The sequence below is a fragment of the Sus scrofa genome, chromosome 2 (genome assembly GCF_054392235.1).
Source record: "Sus scrofa isolate SSC_HxYL_T2T_F1_AM1 chromosome 2, Sscrofa_HxYL_maternal_Yorkshire_Landrace_v2.0, whole genome shotgun sequence".
Classification (NCBI taxonomy): Eukaryota; Metazoa; Chordata; class Mammalia; order Artiodactyla; family Suidae; genus Sus; species Sus scrofa.
The window spans coordinates 72,922,601-72,934,439 of record NC_139384.1 but is presented as its reverse complement, the minus strand read 5'-3'; the positions used below and the strand labels follow the sequence as shown (position 1 = coordinate 72,934,439).

Below are 11,839 nucleotides of genomic sequence, written 5' to 3'. Positions count from 1 at the left end.
AAACTAAAAGAAGCTAGATATGGAACCGATTTTTCTCACAGCCCTTAGAACCAATCCTGATGACCCCTTGATTTCCAAATTCTAGTCTCTAGAACTGTGAGAGAAGAGTTGTCTATTGTTTAAGCCGCACAGTTTGTGGTACTTTGTCATAGCAGCCCTGGAGAAATAATACAGTGTCTTTAAATATGATAAAAATCAAGACACGATAACATATAATTATTCCAGTAGGAAGAGGAAATAAACTGATTTTGGAGCAATCCAGGATCCATGGGAAATGCCTACAAAATGTTTTGAGCATTGGTACTTACAAGAGCTCTGCAAAAACCCTGTCAATGAGAGATGCTACTTTGCCAAAGAGTCTCCCCAGAGTCTTCTTCATGTCCCTGTTCCTCAGACTGTAGACGAAGGGGTTCAGCTTGGGGGTGATCATGGTGTACATCGCCAAGGCCATCAGACAAGTCCTAGAGGATGAAACTGAGGTAGATTCCAAGGCTTGTGCTATACAACAAGGAAAGCACTGAGAGGTGAGACCCACAGATGGAAATGGCTTTGTAATTTACCCTGGATGATGAAATTCTCAGGATGGAGGAGAAAATCTGAGAATAAGAAAAGAGGATCCCAGGGAGAGGGAAAAAAAAAAAAAACCTAGGACAACTACAAAATAAACCATTATGGTAATGATGAGGGTATTCAATCAGGTGAGTTTTAGAACTTCAGGAAGATCACAAAATAAGTGTGGGATATTCATGTTCATGCAGAAGGACAGCCTCAAAACAGTCCAGGTGTCAAGAAGGGAGCCCATGACACTGAGAAACCAGGATCCCAGAGCCAGCATCCCACATATCTTGGGATTCATGATGACTGTGTAGTACAGGGGATGGGAGATGGCTACAAAGTGGTCATAGGCCATCATGATCAGGATTAAATTGTCCAGGCAGCCAAACACAAAGAAAAAAAACTATCTGGCTGAGGCAGCCTGCAGAGTTGATAACTTGGCTCTGTGTCTGTATATTTATCAGCATTTTTGGGATAGTAGTGGAGGTGAAACAGATGTCAGCAAAGGACAGGTTGGAGAGGAACAAGTACATTGGCATGTGGAGGTGAGAGTCTGAGATAATGGCCAACATAATGAGCAAGTTTCTAGTGAATGTGATCAGGTACATGAAGAGAAACAACCCAAAAAGGAGAAGCTGCATATCTGGCTCCTCTGTGAATCTCAGGAGGAGAAAGTATCTTGTTTGGTTTCTTATTTCCACATAGCAGCTGCATTTGTCTAGAATGAGGTAGGAAAAAAAAAAAAAAAACACTCCAGCATTTACTCCAAATAAGAATTCCACAGAATGACAGAAACATCCTTTATCCAAACCCAGGGAATCCATGAAGTCCTTCATTTGGGCTAATGATTTTTATCTCTTGGATAACAAATTTTGGTTAGCATTGATACCTTTAAAATCTTTGTAGGTTCAGTGGTTCTCTCTGAATAAAAAATATTTGGTATAAATAAGGGAAGCAAAGATTATTGATTGGACCATATTTGGAAAATTATAAAAGACAAAAAATTCCATGTAGAAAATGTGGCTATAAAAATCATCTATTTCACTGATAAAATTAATATATTTAATCTATAAAGACCTAATTGTAATTCATAGAAAGATTAATGCATTAACTTAGAAAAAGGTGTAAGATATTAAAACTTTATAAAAGAAAATGTGAAAAGGGTAATAACAGAAAATTTTCTATTACTTATCTTTCCATTACTTATACCCCTTTTACTGCTGCATTTAAGTCACCTTTAAAAAAAAAAAAGAGCTATGCAAAATTCCATCATGTGGAAAGAAAAATAAAACCTCAAAATCTGCTATGAGAAGGTAACTGAACTGCTTTTTGGACTGGAGAAATTAAATCAGCATACCTGTCTTTTATAATTAGACACATACTTGCAAAAGTCCAAGGGAAATATTCTATAACAACATATGCCAAAATGTGGATGGGATCGTCTTTGAGTGTTAACATGAATTCGGATTTTTGGATTCATTTTTTTCTACTATATTTTAGGAAAAGTGTAAATGGGCACACATTCATTCCACCCTCAAGAAACAAACACTTTAAAATATGAAGATGTTGTTAATAAAAACTTCTACAGAACAAAACTAGTTAAAACAGGAAATTGACCTGAATCTGAGTTAATGAATGAAAAGGAAGGACAGAGTTTGGGGTTGGTAGATGCAAAGTATTACGTTTAGAATGGTATAGCAATGAGACCCTACTGTATAGCACTGGGAACTATATGGAATCTCTTGAGATACGTCATGATAGAAAATAGTATAAGAAAAATGTATGTATATGTATGACTGGGTCACTATGCTATACAGCAAAAAGTGACACAACACTATAAATGAACTATACCATAATAAAAATAAATAATAAAAGCATAAAAATATTTATAACTGAGAAATAAATTTCAGAGCCAATTATTTGGCAAAAAAAGTCAAATAGAGAAAATCATATGTTTAATAGAATCAATAAAAAGAAAGAAAAAGATGGAGTTTCTGTTGCGGCTCAGTGGTTAACGAATCTGACTAGGAACCATGAGGTTGTGGGTTCGATGCCTGGCCTTGATTAGTGGGTTAAGGATCCAGCGTTGCTGTGAGCTGTGGTGTAGGTTGCAGACGCGGCTCAGATCCCGCGTTGCTGTGGCTCTGGTGTAGGCCGGTGGCTACAGCTCCGATTAGACCCCTAGCCTGGGAACCTCCATATGCCACAGGAGCTGCCCTAGAAAAGGAAAAAGACAAAAAAAAAAAAAAAAAAAAAAAGACAAAAAAAACAAAAGAGAGAGAGAAAGAAAGAAAAAGAACAGATGCCTAAAATTAGGAAAGAGAAAAATGAATATGTATTATATATATGAAAATACTTTGCAAGAAAATATTTCCAACTCCATTTTAAAAACCTGAAAATCTCTAAGAAATGATTATATTGATTTATTGGTTGATTCAGCATAGAGGGCTACAGAGCAATAATTAAGGAAGAAATTAAGTAAACACAAAAACTTACTTCCAAAAGTGCCATGGTGAAAATATTAGAAATGGCAGGAACACTAGAAGACGTTTTTAAGCATTACAGAAGGAAGGAAAGACTGCCATCACTTAATATTTAGTTATAAGCAGACTGGCAGTTCTAATCAATGTAATAGTAGGAGAGAAAGAAATACATATTCCAAATTCCATTGTTTGAAGATGATAGATTGGTTGCAGATAATGAATTTTCAGCTGAAAATTTCTTGTCACTGAATATGACTTTACAAAAGTAGTTTATATAAAATGAATGTATAAAAAACAGTAGTCTTAAAGTGACATTCAGTGGCATAAATTATGTTCATCATGTTTATTTCTTTTTTCCATTTTTCTTTATTTTATTAGTATTATTAAAGTATAGTTGATTTACAATGTTTTTAAGTTCTATTTTACAAGAAAGTGACCCAATCACACACATTTCCCTGTGCTGTACAGTTTTTACAGCCATTACTTCTACCTAGTTTCAAAACATTTTTATCACTATGGGAATTCCCTGTACTATCTTCATAACTTTTCTGTAAAACTCAAATTATTCAAAAATGAAAATTACTCAAAAAAGTGTGTGCAAAAGAGAAGAATAGTAGCATTCATAAATACAGTTAAATCTCTTAGAAAACAGATCACAATCAATTCAAATACTAGCAAAAACAGAAATCTCCTGGAACAGGGACTGGAAACATGTCAATACACAGTAAATTCTGATAAATTTACTAAATAGCTAAAACATTGTGATTCTCACTTTCAAGCACTGGTGCTATGTTTAATATGTAGGTTATCACTATTTTAAAATTAGGTACAATTGATATATAACATTATATTAGTTTCAGGTGTGTGCCATGATTTGCTCTTTGTATATATTGCAAAGTTATGAAAATAAGTGTAGTCAACATCCACTTGTGTACATAATTACATCAGTTATTCTTCTAAAGAGGACTTTTAAATCTAGTCTTCTAGCAACTTCCATATACATTCTTAGGTATTATTAAATATAGTCAACATGCTGCACATTATATCCCCACAACTCATTCATTTTTATGGATGGAAATTTGTACCTTTTGGCTCCCATGACTCACTTCACCCATCACCACTGGCAGTGACCAAAAATCTTTTTTTTTAATGATTTTTATTTTTTCCATTTTAGTTGGTTACAGTGTTCTGTCAATCTTCTATTGTCTTGCAAAATGACCTAGTCACAAACACACACACACACACACACACACACAAACACATATATGCATTCTTTTTCTCACCTTGTCCTCCATGATGCTTCATGATAAGTGACTAGATACAGTTCTCAGTATTATACAGGAGGATCTCATTGTTTATCCATTCCAAAGGCAATTGATTGAATCTATTAACTCCAAATTCCCAGTGCACCTTATCTCCATCTGTGCCATTAAAATTAATACTCTGAGAGTTCTGCCTGCCTTCATACCTGTTTCCTGAAGCAGTACTGTAATGTTATCACTGAGCCTAATTTAGTTCCCTGGGGGATAGATGTTCAACTCAACTCCAAGGAAGGGCAGGTAGGTGGCACCAGGCATTGGTTTCCTGAAATGACAGAGTTGAAACTCCTTTCTTCCTGGAATAGTGCAGCTGTCGACTAGAGGAGTAAGGGCCATATTCACCATTTCTGCAGTTTCAAAGGTTGAAGTTCTGTAGATGTTCATTAAATTAATTGATCCATTGTTACACTAGTCTCTGTGTTTTCAAAGGTTGAAGTCTAACAAATGCTCATTAAATTAATTATTCCACTGTTTCTCTAGTCTCAGCAATTTGATCCCCATGAGTGAGGGAGCCAAAATAGAAACAAAATCATTTTCTGCTAGTTTTGTACCCACAGGAACATCTTGGATGTAAGATATGTGCATCTCCTGCCCAAGCCTCTTAATCATGATGTTCTTTTCTCCATGGATATCATCTCCACTGTCCTCTTCCATGAGTATTTCATCAACATTGCAGATGGAATTTCTTTAACTATCAAAGATATGATGACCTTGTGAGTGCCAAACACCTGGACTTGGAGTTGTCATCAGAGGGATCTGGGACACATCCAACTCCCAACAAAACCATTTCCAGTGACACCTATTCATACTTATGAAAGTGCAATCTACAGAAATTTCTAGGCATGAAGTGATTAAAAAATGGTGAGAGGTGGATGGCTGGTTGTACAGGCAGGACTCTGCAGGTATCTACAGCTTTGCAGGGTCAAAATAAGTCCATTGGGCAGTCCCCAGCATTCTAGTTCAGAGGAACTTCTCATACTTATTAATGCAGAAGAGAATGATTTTAAAGTATTGATCAACCTTATTAAAGCATTGTTGGTGAACAAGAACAGGCAAGCACTTAGGGTGACTTTTTTTTAGTAGCTACACCTACGGCACATGGAAATTCCCATGGCAGGGACTGAATCTGAGCCCTGATACTGCACCAGGGAACAAACCCACACCTCTGCAGTGGATTCTTAAACTTCTGTCAGGTTCTTAACCCACTGCACCATAGCAGGAACTCCACAGTGACCAATTTGAGTGACTATTTTCAGCCTGAACAGTAAAAGCTACAGGATGAGACCTTTTCCACTAAAAGAGAGGATCTCTGTGGTGTCCAAAATGTTCATATAATTACCTCAAGTGATGCACCACCCATCTAATTAATGCTTTATTCCTGGATTACCTTAGTTCTCCCCTCCATACTGCCTTCCCTGCACATGCTCCATAAGAGGATATCATTATCTACTAAAACATGCTCCAAAAAAACAGCCCCATGAAATTCACATTGAATCCAAAATAAAAATGAAAATTATTGAGGATGATACTAAATACAACATATTGTGACATCTTTTTTATAATTGAAATATGGTTGACATAAAATACTATGTTACTCTCACATGTACTGCACAGTGATTTATTTGAATACATTGCAAAGGGAATAATAATAGTCCCCAAGAAATTATTAAAATGTTATTGACCATATTCCTTATGCAGCATATTAAATCCCCATGGCTTATGTATAGCTAGAGATTATTACCTCTTAAACCTCTCCTTGTATTTTGCTCCTGCACAACTTCCCTCTAGCAACCTCCCATTTTTTTCTGCATCTATGATTCTGTTTTCATTTTCTTTAATTTGCTTGTATGTTTTGATTCTTAGATTCTACATGTGAGAGACAGCATATGGTATTTGCCCTTCTCTGTCTTAGAATGATGCCCCTAGAGTCATCCAAGTTTTGCAAGTGGAAAGATTTCATATTTTATATGGCTTAGTAATATTCCATATACAAATATACCACAACTTCTTTATCCATTTTATTTTATATATATATTTTTTTAATTTTCCCACTGTACAGCAAGGGGATCAAGTTATCCTTACATGTATATGTTACAATCACATTTTTTCCCAACCCTTTGTTCTGTTGCAACATGAGTATCTAGACATAGTTCTCAATGCTATTCAGCAGGATCTCCTTGTAAATCTATTCTAAGTTGTGTCTGATAAGCCTAAGCTCCCGATCCCTCCCACTCCCTCCCTCTCCCATCAGGCAGCCACAAGTCTTTTCTCCAAGCCCATGATTTTCTTTTCTGAGGAGATGTTCATTTGTGCTGGATATTAGATTCCACTTATAAGTGATATTATATGGTATTTGTCTTTGTCTTTCTGGCTCTTTTCACTCAGTATGAGATTCTCTAGTTCCATCCATGTTGCTGCAAATGGCATGATGTCATCCTTTTTTATGGCTGAGTAGTATTCCATCGTGTATATATACACCACATCTTCCGAATCCAATCATCTGTTGATGGACATTTGGGTTGTTTCCATGTCTTGGCTATTGTGAATAGGGCTGCAATGAACATGCGGGTGCACGTGTCTCTTTTAAGTAGAGTTTTGTCCGGATAGAAGCCCAAGAGTGGGATTGAGGGGTCATATGGAAGTTCTATGTATAGATTTCTAAGGTATCTCCAAACTGTTCTCCATAGTGGCTGTACCAGTTTACATTCCCACCAACAGTGCAGGAGGGTTCCCTTTTCTCCACAGCCCCTCCAGCACTTTTTATTTGTGGACTTATTAATGATGGCCATTCTGACTGGTGTGAGGTGGTATCTCATGGTAGTTTTGATTTGCATTTCTCTTATAATCAACGAATATTGAGCATTTTTTCATGTGTTTGTTGGCCATCTGTATATCTTCCTTGGAGAAATGTCTGTTCAGGTCTTTTGCCCATTTTTCCATTGATTGATTGGCTTTTTTGCTGTTGGGTTGTATAAGTTGTTTATATATTCTTGAGATTTAAGCCCTTGTCGGTTGCATCATTTGAAACTATTTTCTCCCATTCTGTAAGTTGTCTTTTTGTTTTCTTTTTGGTTTCCTTTGCTGTGCAAAAGCTTTTCAGTTTGATTAGGTCCCATGAGGTTATTTTTGCTCTAGTTTCTATTGCTTTGGGAGACTGACCTGAGAAAATATTCATGATGTTGATGTCAGAGAGTGTTTTGCCTATGTTCTCTTCTAGGAGTTTGATGGTGACCTGTTGTATATTTAAGTCTTTCAGCCATTTTGAGTTTATTTTTGTGCATGGTGTGAGGGTGTGTTCTAGTTTCATTGCTTTGCATGCAGCTGTCCAGGTTTCCCAGCAATGCTTGCTGAATAGACTTCTTTTTCCCATTTTCTGTTCTTGCCTCCCTTGTCAAAGTTTAATTGACCCTAGGTGTCAGGCTTTATTTCCGGGTTCTCTATTCTGTTCCATTGGTCTGTCTGTTCTTTGTCCATTTTTATAGATAAGGAACATTTATGTTTATGCCATAGCTTAGCTACTTAAATAATGCTCAGTGGACACTGAAGTGCATATATCCTTTCAAAGTAATGTTTTGTTTTCTTCAAGTAAATACCCAGAAGTGAAATTTCTGGATCTTATGGTAATTCTATTTTTAGGTTTTGAGGCATCTCCATAATGTTTTCCATAGTGGAAGTGTTGCAGAAACCGTGGCAGTGGAAATAGATAGATCGCACTCGAAGGTGCAGAATAGCAAGGTTTATTCAGCACCAGTTCAGGCTCAGAGGAGTTGCCTACAGAGCCTGAGCACCATTTCCATATAACTTTTATACAATACAGACATCTGGGTCTCAAGGTTTTCCCATATAAGTAGCCCGAGAACTCCCCCTTCCTGGAGCAGATAGTGTTCCTGCCTAAGAAACTGAGCAAGCAATCTTACAAAAGTGAAACTGATAAACAACAAGGACACAAGGCATGTGGTTGCTACAAGTTTACAAGAAGGGTGGTATGCAGTGAGCAAAGCTGCTGACAGGCATGTAGCTGCCTTTTCAGCTGGGGAGGTCACTTTTCTAGTTAAAACCCTTACTTCATTCCCCCCTCCTGATGTTCGGGGTGCATCTGCAGCTGTCAGAGATCATCATCAGTTATTACCCATTGGTGATTTTTGATGAATCCATCTTTCTTGAATTTCCCCCGAACAGGAGAAATGGGTAGAATAAAGCAAAGTCCATGTAACCCCCTGATCCAATCAAGATATTCAGATGCATTGGCCACATGAGGAAATGGATCTTGGCAGGGCCAACAGGGACCAGACTAATAATAGTAAACAGCAAACATACATGTTGGGCATAAGATAACAGTATATGACATTTGGAGTATATTTTTGTGCATGTCTCTATAGAAAATAAGACAGTCTATTTCACCAGGTACCCTACTCCTCAAGCTTCAACCATGAGTCCACTGACCAGTTTCAGGTGTGGTCAGAGCAGGGCTTTGAGATCATTGTCTTTTTGTATTGTCAGGCATAGATGTTTCTCTGGATCAAGGGCAGCCTCCCATTCCCCACGGTCATCGGTTGGAACAGCTGGTTTAGCTCTGGAATGATGGACCCAGGCGTCTATTCCTGTTACTTTAAGAGCAGTGGGGGTGGTTAAGATTAGAGTATAAGGCCCTTTCCATACTGGTTTTAAAGGCTCCTTTTTCTAGTCCTTTATCAACACCTGGTCCTGTGGCTTGTGGGGGTGAACTGTTATACCCAGGGATACAGATATTCTACCTGTGACCCATTTGTGTATTTGTGAGATAGTGAGCCCCAATCCTTGTAGCTGTTTATGTAAATCTAAGTCTTCCAATTATCTGGTTTTCACTCTCAAACTGATCAATGGAGTCGGCCTTCCATATAAGAGTTCAAATGGTGAGAATCCTATTCCTTCTCAGGGTAAGCTTCTCGCTTTTAGGCAGGCCACCAGCAGCAGACCTACCCAGGGCAAGGCAATCTCCTGATATAACTTTGCGAGAGTCTGCTTAAGGGTTCAGTTCATGCATTCTACTTTCCATGAGCTTTGGGGGCAGTAGCCTCCGCTGGACCTATAAGGCTTTTGCCACCTGCTGCACTGTCTTGGGCACAAATGTTGGGCGTCTGACCTGATGGTTAAAGGCATTATGTACCTGGGAATGATGTCTCTCAGGAGTGCCTTGGCCACTTCCCTTGCCTTTTCAGTTTGGATAGGGAAGGGTTCTACCCATCCTGAAAAGGTGCAGACAAAAACCAGCAAGTATTTGTATCCCCTGTTCAGAGTGACTTCAGTAAAGCCCACCTCCTTATCCTCAAATGGGGACAGTCCACAGTGTTGTGTCCCAGCTGGTCTGCTAGGCCCCTGGTGAGTATTATTTTGCAGACAAGTTATGCACCATTGGGAAACAGAGGAGCAGAGTGCAGGAAGATGTGCAATAAGGTAGAACTGGCCCATTAAAATCTCTAAGGCAGTTTTGCCCATGTGGGTTAGTTCATGTTGCTGGAGGACTAGCTTGTAGGCCAGCTGATTCAGAACATAAACCCGATGGTCCTGTGTAACCCACAATCCCATCTTAGTTTTGGTTTCTCCTTCCTCTTTTATCCATTTTTCTTCTTCTGGAGAGTATCTGGGGACAGTCGGCACTTCTGGGGCCAGGAGAACTTTAGGTTTATCTGACAGTTGCCCCTGGGGTGCTTATCCGATGCTGTGGTTTCCTTTTGCCAACCAGGTTGCTTCCCTTTTGGTGGCCTTTGCAGTGGGTAACTGCCACTTCCCTAGGTTCCCATACTGCTTCTAGGAGCTTTAAGATTTCAGCCTGGTTTTTAATCCTTTTTTCTTCAGCAGTAAGGAGTCCCCTCTCCTTATATAAGGCTCTTTGGGCATCTGAGTTAACAAAAGCATACCATGAACCGGTATAAATATTAACTCGCTGGTCTCAGCTGAGCTCCAGTGCTCTGATGAATGCCCATAATTCTGCTCTCTGCACTGACCAACCTTGAGGAAGCACATCCACTTCCAGCACTTCTGAGTCAGATACCACAGCATATCCTGCCATCCCTTTCCCATTCTCTATGAAGCTACTGCCATCAGTATGTAAAGCCAGGTCCAGATTTTGGAGTGTTTTATCAGTTAAGTCAGGCCTGCTGGAAAACACTTCAACCAGGACCTCTAAGAAGTTACGGTCTGGGGGCCCCACTTCATCTGGTTGAAAGGTGGCTGTGTTCAGAGTTCATACAACTTCCAGCCTTACCCGCAGATTCTCACATAGTAACCCTTGATATTGAGTCATTTGTGCATGCAGGAGCCAATGGTTGGCCTCTATTGTTCATCAGGGTTACAACTGAATGAAGGACTTTAATGTTGAGGTTCTGTTGCAGTGTCAACTTGTCAGCCTCTCTTATTAACAAGGTGGTAGCTGCCAGCACTCAGAGGTGGGGAGGCCATCCAGCCACAACTGAGTCGATTTTTTTTGGACAGATATGCCACTGGCCTCTGTCAAGGCCTAAACACTTGGGTTAGTACTCCCAAAGCCATCCCATTTTTCTCATGAAGAAAGAGGTTAAATTCTCTGGTTACACTGGGAAGCCCTAAGGCCAGAGCCTCCTTGAGTTTGGTTTTAATTGCCTGAAATGCTCCCTCCTGGCTTGGTCCCCATTCAAGGGGAGCCTTTTCTTCCCCTTTTAGGGCCTCATACAGAGGTCTGGCTAAATCTGAAAACTTGGGGATCCATATCCTGCAGAATCCCTCTGCCCTTAGGACCTCACAAACATTCTGGTGGGTGATAGGGGCCAGGATGGCAGAAACTGCATGTTTTCCCTCAGTCCCCAACATTCGTCAGCCCTGCATGATGCTAAAGCCCAGATACTTGACTTGTTTCTTACAGATTTGTGCCTTTTTCTTTGGTACCTGATACCCTGCTTCCATTAGCAGGGAGAGAAGAGCTTTTATTCCCTCTAGGCATTGAGCCTTCATGGTGCTAGCCAGCAAGAGGTCATCAACTTCCTGCAGCAAGACACAGTCTAGTTTTTCTTCAGGAAATTCAGCCAGGTCAGCAGCCAGGTGCCAGTGAAAAGAGTGGGAGAGTTCTTGAATCCTTGTGGGAATCTTGTCCAGGTGAGCTGCTCCTTTGTCCCTGCGTGTGTATTCCCCCATCCAAAGGCAAACAAGTGCTTATTAGCCGGCACCATGCCAAGGCAGAAGAAGGCATCTTTTAAGCCAGGCAAGTGAACCACTTGGCAGTGGAAAGGATCATCCCCAGCAAGGTATACAGGTTAGGCACAGACAGGTGCAATGTAGTTGTTTGCCGGGGCCAGCTCAGAAGGATGGGGCTGAAGAACGGGTGCTGTGGAACTTAAGGAAAAATAGTTAACATAAAACAAGACACAGAGACATTTATCTTAAGTAAAGGTGGAAGCCAGGGACGCAAGGTCTCAGGGACCAAGAGTGCCGGGGAACTCCAGATCTCAGGGACCAAGAGCACCCTGCCTC

The 11,839-nt window shown here is 39.7% G+C and overlaps 1 pseudogene; it reads right to left on the bottom strand.

The window, feature by feature from the left end:
* Positions 1 to 304: 304 nt before the first annotated feature.
* LOC110259036 (olfactory receptor 7C2-like) lies at positions 305 to 11,503 on the bottom strand (annotated as a pseudogene).
* Positions 11,504 to 11,839: the final 336 nt, after the last annotated feature.